We start from the raw sequence: 9,486 nt of genomic DNA on the forward strand, positions 1-9,486 counted from the left end.
GTAGAAAAGGAAATATATTCACATAAAAACTGGAATGATGCATTCTCAGAAGCTAATCTGTGATGTTTGCATTCAACTCACAGAGTTGAACAGTCCTCTTTATACCATAGTTTTGAAAGAATCTTTTTGTAAAATCTGCAAGTGGATATGTGGACCTCTTTGAGGCTTTCGTGGGAAAGGGGATTTCTTCATGTTAAACTAGACAGAAGAATTCACAGAAACTTCTTTGAGAAGTGTGAATTCATCTCACAGAGTTGAACATTGCTTTCGATAGAGCAGTTTTGAAACACTCTTTTTCTAGAATTTCCAAGTGGACATTTAAATCGTTTTGAGGCCTATGGTAGAAGAGGAAATATCTTCATAGAAAAACTAGAAACAATCATTCTCAGAAACTACTTTTTGATGTGTGCGTTCAACTCACAGATTTTAACTTTTCTCTTTGTAGAGCGTTTTTGAAACACTCTTTTTGTACAATTTGCAAGTGTATATTTAGATATTTAGAGCGCTTTTGGGCCTACGGTTGAAAAGGAAATATCTTCACATAAAAACTAGATGGAAGCATTCTCAGAAACTTGTTTGTGATGTTTGCATTCAATTCGCAGAGTTGAACATTCCTCTTGATAGGGTAGTTTTGAAAAAACACTTTTTGTACAATCTGCAACTGCAAATTTGGACCTCAGTGAGGGTTTTGTTGGAAATGGGATTTCTTCATATAAAAGTTGACAGAAGAATTTGCAGAAACTTACTCGTGAAGTGTGCATTCATCTCACAGATTTGAACATTCCTTTCAATGGAGCAGTTTTGAAACACTCTTTTTGTAGGATTTCCAAGTGGATATTTAGAGCGTTTTGAGGCCTATGGTAGAAAAAGAAATATCTTCATAGAAAAAATAGACAGAATCATTCTCAGAAACTACTTTTTGATGTGTGCGTTCAACTCACAGATTTTAACTTTTCTGCTGAGAGAGCAGTTTTGAAACACTCTTTTTGTACAATTTGCAAGTGTATATTAGGAGTGCTTTGAGGCCTACGGGAGAAAAGGAAATATCTTCACAGAAAAACTAGAGAGAAGCATTCTCAAAAACTACTTTGTTATGTTCGCCTTCAACCCACAGAGTTGAACATTCCTCTTGATAGAGCAGTATTGAAACACAATTTTTGAAGAATCTGCAAGTGAATATTGGACCGCTTTGAGGCCTTCGTTGGAAACGGGATTTCTTCATATAAACAAGACAGAAGAATTATCAGATACTACTTTGTGATGTGTTCGTTCAACTGACAGGGTTTAAACTTTCAGTTGACAGAGCAGCTTTGAAGCACTCTTTTTGTGGAATTTGCAAGTGTATATTTAGAGCGCCTTGAGGCCTATGGTAAAAAAGGAAATATCTTCACATAAAAAATAGACAGAAGCATCGTCAGAAACTACTTGGTGATATTTGCATTCATTTCACAGAGTTGAACATTCCTCTTGATAAAGCAGTTTTGAAACACTCTTTTTGTGGAATCTGCAAGTGGATATTTGGACCACTTTGAGGCCTTCGTTGGAAATGGGAATTCTTCATATAAACAAGAAAGAAGAATTCTCAGAAACTACTTTGTGATGTGTGCGTGCACCTCACAGAGTTTAACATTCCTTTCGATAGAGCAGTTTTGAAACACTCTTTTTGTAGAATTTGCAAGTGTATATTTAGAGCGCTTTGAAGCCTATGGTAGAAAAGGAAATATATTTACATAAAAAATAGACAGAAGCATTCTCAGAAACTAATTGGTGATGTTTGCACTCAACGCATAGAATTTAGCCTTTCATTTGATAGAGCAGTTTTGAAACACTCTTTTTGTACAATTTGCATGTGTATATTTAGACTGCTTTGAGGCCTATGTTTGAAAGGGAATATCTTCATATAAAAACTAGACAGAAGCATTCTCAGAAACTACTTTGTGATGTTTGCATTCAACTCACAGAGTTGACCCTTCCTTTCAATAGAGCAGTTTTGCAACTCTCTTTTTGTGGAATTTCCAAGTGGATATTTAGAGTGTTTTGAGGCCTATTGTGGAAAAGGAAATCCTTCATAGAAAAACTAGAGAGAATCATTCTCAGAAACTACTTTTTGATGTGTGGGTTCAACTCGCAGTGTTTAACCTTTCTTTTGATGGAGTAGTTTTGAAACAGTCATTTTGTAGAATTTGCAGGTGTATATTTAGAGTGCTTTGAGGACAAGGGTAGAAAAGGAAATATCTTCATATAAAAACTAGATGGAAGCATTCTGAGAAACTACTTGTGATGTTTGCATTCAACTCACAGAGTTGAACATTCCTCTTGAAAGAGCAGTTTAGAAACACTCTTTTTGTAGAATCTGCAAGTGAATATTTGGACCTCTTTCAGGCTTTCGTTTTAAGCGATATTTCTTCATTGAAGACTAGACAGAAGAATTCTCAGAAACTTCTTTGTGATCTGTGCAGTGAACTCACAGAGTTGAACCTTTCTTTCGATAGAGCAGTTTTGAAACATTCTTTCTGTAGAATTTCCAATTGGATATTTAGATCGCTTTGAGGCCTACGGTAGAAAGGTAAATATCTTGATAGAAAAACTGGACAGAATCTTTCTCAGAAACTACTATGTGGTGTGTGCATTCAATTCACAGAATTTAACCTTTCTTTTGATAGAGCAGTTTTGAAATACTCTTTTTGTACAATTTGCATGTGTTTATTTTGAGTGCTATGAGGCCTATTGTATAAAGTGAATATCTTCACAAAGAAACTAGACAGAAGCATTCTCAGAAACTACTTTGTGATGTCTGCATTCAACTCACAGAGTTTAACCTTTCATTTGATAGAGCAGTTTTGAAACACTCTTTTTCTACAATTTGCATATGTATATTTAGAGTGCTTTGTGGCCTATGTTTGAAAGTTAATATCTTCACATAAAAACTAGACAGAAGCATTCTCAGAAACTATTTTGTGATGTTTGCATTCAACTTACAGAGTTGAACATTCCTCTTGATAGAGTAGTTTTGAAACACTCTTTTGGAAGTGGCTGCAAGTGGATATTTGGACATCTTTGAGGCCTTCGTTGGAAGCGCGATTTCTTCATACAAAACTAAAGAGAAGCATTCTCAGAAACTTCTTGGTGATGTGTGCATTGAACTCACAGAGTTGAACATTCCTTTCAGTAGAGCAGTTTTGAAACACTCTTTTCATAGAATTTCCAAGTGGATATTTAGAGCGTTTTGAGGCCTATTGTGGAAAAGGAAATCCTTCATAGAAAAACTGGACAGAATCATGCTCTGAAACTGCTTTTCGATGTGTGGGTTCAACTCGCAGACTTTAACCTTTCTTTTGATAGAGTAGTTTTGAAACAGTCTTTTTGTAGAATTTGCAGGTGTATATTTAGAGTGCTTTGAGGCCAACAGTAGAAACGGAATTGTCTTCATATAAAAACAAGAAGGAAGCCTTCTCAGAAACTATTTGTGATGTTTGCATTCAACTCACAGAGTTGAACATTTCTCTTGATAGAGCAGTTTTGAAACCCTCTTCTTGTAGAATCTGCAAATGGATATTTGGACCTCTTTGAGGCCATCTTTGGTAACGGGATTTCTTCATCTAAAAAAGACAGAAGAATTCAAAGAAACTACTTTGTGATTTGTGCGTTCACCTCCCAGAGTTTAAAATTTCTGTTGATAGAGCAGCTTTGAAACAATCTTTTTCTGGAGTTTGCAAGTGTATATTTAATGTGCTTTGATGCCTATGGTAAAAAAGGGAATATCTTCCATAAAAACTTGATGGAAGCATTCTCAGAAATCATTTTGTGATGTTTGCATTCAACCCACAGAGTTGAACATTCCTCTTGATAGAGCAGTTTTGAAACACTGTTTTTGTGGAATCGGCAAGTGGACATTTGGACCTCTTTCAGGCCTTCGTTGGAAATGGAATTCTTCATATAAATGAGACAGAAGAATTCTCAGAAAGTACTTTGTGATGTGTGCGTTCAACTCACAGAGTTTAACCTACATTTCGATGGAGCAGTTTGGGAACACTCTTTTTGTAAAATTTGCAAGTGTATATTTAGAGCGCTTTGAAGCCTATGGTAGAAAAGGAAATATCTTCACATTAAAACTAGACGGAAGCATTCTCATAAACTAGTTTGTGATGTGTGCATTCAATTCACAGAGTTGAACATTCATCTTGATAGAGCAGTTTTGAAAAATTCTTTTTGTACAATCTGCAAGTGCAAATTTGGACCTCTTTGAGGGTTTTGTTGGAAATGGGATTTCTTCATATAAAACTTGAGAGAAGAATTCGCAGAAAATTCTTTGTGAAGTGTGCATTCATCTCACAGAGTTGAACATTCCTTTGATAGAGCAGTTTTGAAACACTTTTTTGTAGAATTTCCAAGTGGATATTCAGAGCTTTTTGAGGCATATGGTAGAAAAAGAAATATCTTCATAGAAAAACTAGACAGAATCATTCTCAGAAACTACTTTTTGATGTGTGGTTTCAACTCAAAATGTTTAATCTTTTTTTGATAGAGTAGTTTTGAAACAGTCTTTTTGTAGAATTTGCAGGTGTATATTTAGAGTGCTTTGAGGCCAACAATAGAAACGGAAATATCTTCATATTAAAACTAGACGGAAGCACTCTCAGAAACTACTTGTGATGTTTGCATTCAACTCACAGAGTTGAACATTTCTCTTGATAGAGCAGTTTTGAAACCCTCTTTTTGTAGAGTCTGCAAGTGGATATTTGGACCTCTTTGAGGCCATCGTTGGTAACGGGGTTTCTTCATATAAAAAAGACAGAAAAATTCAAAGAATCTTCTTTGTGTTTTGTGCGTTCAACTCACAGAGTTTAAACTTTCTGTTGAGAGAGCAGCTTTGAAACACTCTTTTTCTGGAATTTGCAAGTGTATATTTAGTGCGCTTTGAGGCCTATGGTAATAAAGGAAATATCTTCACCAAAAACTAGCCGGAAGCATTCTCAGAAACTACATTGTGATGTTTGCATTCAACTCACAGAGATGAACATTCTTCTCGATAGAGCAGTTTTGAAACACTGTTTTTGTGGAATCTGCAAGTGAACATTTGGACCTCTTTGAGGCCTTCGTTGTAAATGGGAATTCTTTATATAAACAAGACAGAAGAATTCTCAGAAACTACTTGGTGATGTGTGCATTCAACTCGCAGGGTTTAATAATTCCGTTTGGATAGAGCAGTTTTGAAACACTCTTTTTGTAGATTGTCCAAGGGGATAATTAGTGACTTTTCAGAACTATGATAGAAAAGGCAATAGCTTTATAGAAAAACTAGACAGAATCATTCTCAGAAACTACTTTTTGATGTGTGGTTTCAACTCCCAATGTTTAACCTTTTTTTTGATAGAGTAGTTTTGAAACACTTTTTGTAGAATTTGCAAGTGTATATATAGAGTGCTTTGAGGCCACCAGTAGAAAAGGAAATATCTTCATACAAAAATTAGACGGAAGCATTCTCAGAAACTACTTTTGATGTTTGCATTCAACACACAGATTTGGACATTTCTCTTGATAGAGCAGTTTTGAAACACTCTTTTTGTAGAATCTGCAAGGGGATATTTGACCAGTTTGAGGCTTTCTTTTTAAACGTGATTTCTTCATATAAAACTAGACAGAAGAATTCTCAGAAACTTCTTTGTGATGTGTGCATTGAACTTAGAGAATTGAACGTTCCTTTTGATAGATAAGTATTGAAAAACTCTTTTTGTAGAATTTCCAAGTGGATATTTAGAGCGATTTGAGGCCTATGGTAGGAAAGGAAATATCTTCATAGAACAACTGGAAAGAATCTTTCCCAGAAACTACTATGTTATGTGTGCGTTCAACACACAGAGTTTAACCTTTCTTTTGATGGAGAGTTTTGAAACACTCTTCTTTTAGAATTTCGTAGTGGATATTTGGAGCGTTTAGAGGCCTACGGTAGAGGAGGAAATATCTTCTCAGAAAAACTAAACAGAATCATTCTCAGAAATTACTTCTTCATGTGTGCGTTCAACTCACAGAGTTTATCTTTTCTGTTGATAGAGCAGTTTTGAAACACTCTTTTTGTAGAATTTGCAAGTGTATATTAAGAGTGCTTTGAGGCCTATGGTAGAAAAGGAAATATCTTCACATAAAAACTAGAGAGAAGCATTCTAAGAAACTAATTTGTGATGTTTGCATTCAACTCACAAAGTTGAACATTCCTCTTGATAGAGCAGTATTGAAACACAATTTTTGAAGAATCTGCAAGTGAATATTTGGACCGCTTTGAGGCCTTCGTTGGAAACGGGATTTCTTCATATAAACAAGACAGAAGAATTCTCAGATACTACTTTGTGAAGTGTGCGTTCAACTGACAGAGTTTAAACTTTCTGTTGATAGAGCAGCTTTGAAACACTCTTTTTGTGGAATTTGCAAGTGTATATTTTGAGCGCTTTGAGCCCTATGGCAGAAAAGTAAATATATTCACATAAAAACTACACAGAAGCCTTCTCAGATAGTACTTTTTGATGTTTGCATTCAACTCACAGAGTTTAGCCTTCCATTTGTTAGAGCAGTTCGGAATTACTCTTCTTGTACAATTTGCATGTGTATGTTTAGGGTGCTTTTAGGCCTGTGTTTGAAAGGCCATATCTTCACATAAAAACTAGACAGAGGCATTCTGAGAAACTATATTGTGATGTTTGCATTCAACTCACAGAGTTGAACATTCCTCTTGATAGAGCAGTTTTCAAACACTCTTTTGGAAATGTCTGCAAGTGGATATTTGTGCATCTCTGTGGCCTTCTTTGGAAACGGGATTTCTTCATACAACTCTAGAGAGAAGAATTCTCAGAAATTTCTTTCTGTTGTGTGCATTGAGCTCACAGAGTTGAACCTTCTTTTCTATACAGCAGTTTTAAATCACTCTTTTTGTAGGATTTCCAAGTGGATATTTAGAGCAATTTGAGGCCTATTGTGGAAAAGGAAATACCTTCATACAAAAACTATACAGAATCATTCTCAGAAACTACTTTTTGAAGTGTGGGGTCAAATCAGAATGTTTAATTTTTTTTTTTGATAGAGTAGTTTTGAAAAAGTCTTTTTGTAGAATTTGCAGGTGTATATTTAGAGTGCTTTGAGGCCAACTGTAGAAACGGAATTATCTTCATATGAAAACTAGACGGAAGCATTCTCAGAAACTATTTGTGATGTTTGCATTCAACTCACAGAGTTGAACATTTCTCTTTATAGAGCAGTTTTGAAACACTCTTTTTGTAGAATCTGCAAGTGGATATTTGGACCTCTTTGAGGCCATTGATGGTAACGGGATTTCTTGATATAGAAAAGAAAGAAGAATTCAAAGAAACTACTTTGTGATTTGTATGTTCACCTCACGGAGTTTAAACTTTGTGTTGACACAGCAGCTTTCAAACACTCTTTTTTTGGAATTTGCCAGTGTATTTTTAGTGCGCTTTGAGGCATATGGTAAAAAAGGGAATATCTTCACATAAAAACTAGGTGGAAGCATTCTCAGAACCTACTTTGTGATGTTTGCATTCAACACACACAGTTGAACATTTCTCTTGATAGAGCAGTTTTGAAACACTCATTTTTTAGAATCTGCAAGTGGATATTTGGACCTCTTTGTGGCCTTCGTTAGAAACGTGATTTCTTCATATAAAACTGGACAGAAGAATTCTCAGAAACTTCTTTGTGATGTGTACTTTCAACTCACATAATTGAACCTTCCTTTAGATAGAGCAGTTTTGAGACTCTCTTTTGTAGAATTTCCAAGTGAATTTTTAGTGCCATTTGAGGCCCATGGTAGAAAAGGTAACATCTTCATAGAAAAACTAGACAGAATGATTCTCAGAAAGTACTTGTGATGTGCGCACTCAACTCACAGAGTTTAACGTTTCTTTTGATAGAGCAGATTTGAAATACTCTTTTTGTAGAATCTGCAAGTGTATATTTGGACCTTTTTGAGGCCTTCGTTGGAAACGAGATTTCTTCATATAAAACTGGACAGAAGAATTATCAGAAACTTCTTTGTGATGTGCGCATTCAACTCACACAGTTTAACCTTCCTTTCGATAGAGCAGGTTTGAAATATTCTTTTTGTAGGATTTCCGAGTGGATATTTAGAGCGGTTCGAGGCCTATGGTAGAAAAGGAAATATCTTCACAGAAAAAAAAAGATGGAATCATTCTCAGAAACTACTTTGTGATGTGTGCATTCAGCTGACAGCGTTTATCCTTTCTTTTGATAGAGCAGTGTTGAAACACTATTTTTCTGGAATTCGCATGTGTATATTTAGAGCGCTTTGAGGCCTACAGCAGAAAAGGAAATATCTTCACATAAAAACTAGACAGAAGCATTGTCAGAAACTATTTTGTGATATTTGCCTTCAACTCACAGAGTTGAACATTCCTCTTGATTGAGCAGCTTTGAAACACTCTTTATATAGAATCTGCAAGTCAATATTTGGACCTATTTGTGGCCTTCGTTTGAAACTTGATTTCTTCGTATGAAACCAGACAGAAGAATTTTCAGAAGCTTCTTTCTGATGTGTGCTTCCAGCTCATGGAGTTGAACCTTCCTTTCGATACAGCAGTTTTGAGACTCTTTTTTTGTAGAATTTCCAATTGGATATTTGGCGCCGTTTGAGGCCTATGGTAGAAAAGGCAATATCTTCATAGAAAAACTAGACAGAATGATTCTCAGATACTACATTGTGATGTGTGCATTGAACTCACAGAGTTTAACCTTTCTTTTGATAAAGCAGTTTTGAAACACTCTTTTTGTAGAATCTGCAAGTGAATATTAGGACTTTTTTGTGGCCTTCATTGGAAACGGGATTTCTTCAGGTAAAACTAGACAGAAGAATTCTCAGAAACTTCTTTGAGATGTGTGCATTCAACTCACAGAGTTGAACCTTCCTTTCAATAGAGCAGTTTTGAAATACTCTTTTTGTAGGATTTCCAAGTGGTTATTTGGAACGGTTCCAGGCCTATGGTAGAAAAGGAAATATCTTCATAGAAAAACTAGAGAGAGTCATTCTCAGAAACTACTTTGTGATGCGTGAATTCAGCTTACAGAGTTTAACCTTTCTTTTTTAGAGCAGTTTTCAAACACTCTTTTTCTGGAATTTGCATGTGTATATTTAGAACTCTTTGAGACCTACGGTAGAAAAGGAAATATCTTCACATAAATACTAGACAGAAGCACTGTCAGAAACTATTTTGTGATATTTGCATTCAACTCACAGAGTTGAACATTCCTCTTGATAGAGCGGTTTTGAAACACTCTTTTGTAGAATCTGCAATTGGATATTTGGACCTCTTGGTGGCCATCGTTTGATACGTGATTTCTTCATATAAAACTAGACAGAAGAATTCTCAGAAACTTCTTTGTGATGTGTGCTTTCAACTCACAGGGTTGAAGCTTCCTTTTGATAGAGCAGTTTTGAAACTCTCTTTTTGTAGTATTTCCAAG

Source organism: Pan paniscus, chromosome 5 (assembly GCF_029289425.2).
Source record: "Pan paniscus chromosome 5, NHGRI_mPanPan1-v2.0_pri, whole genome shotgun sequence".
Taxonomy (NCBI): domain Eukaryota; kingdom Metazoa; phylum Chordata; class Mammalia; order Primates; family Hominidae; genus Pan; species Pan paniscus.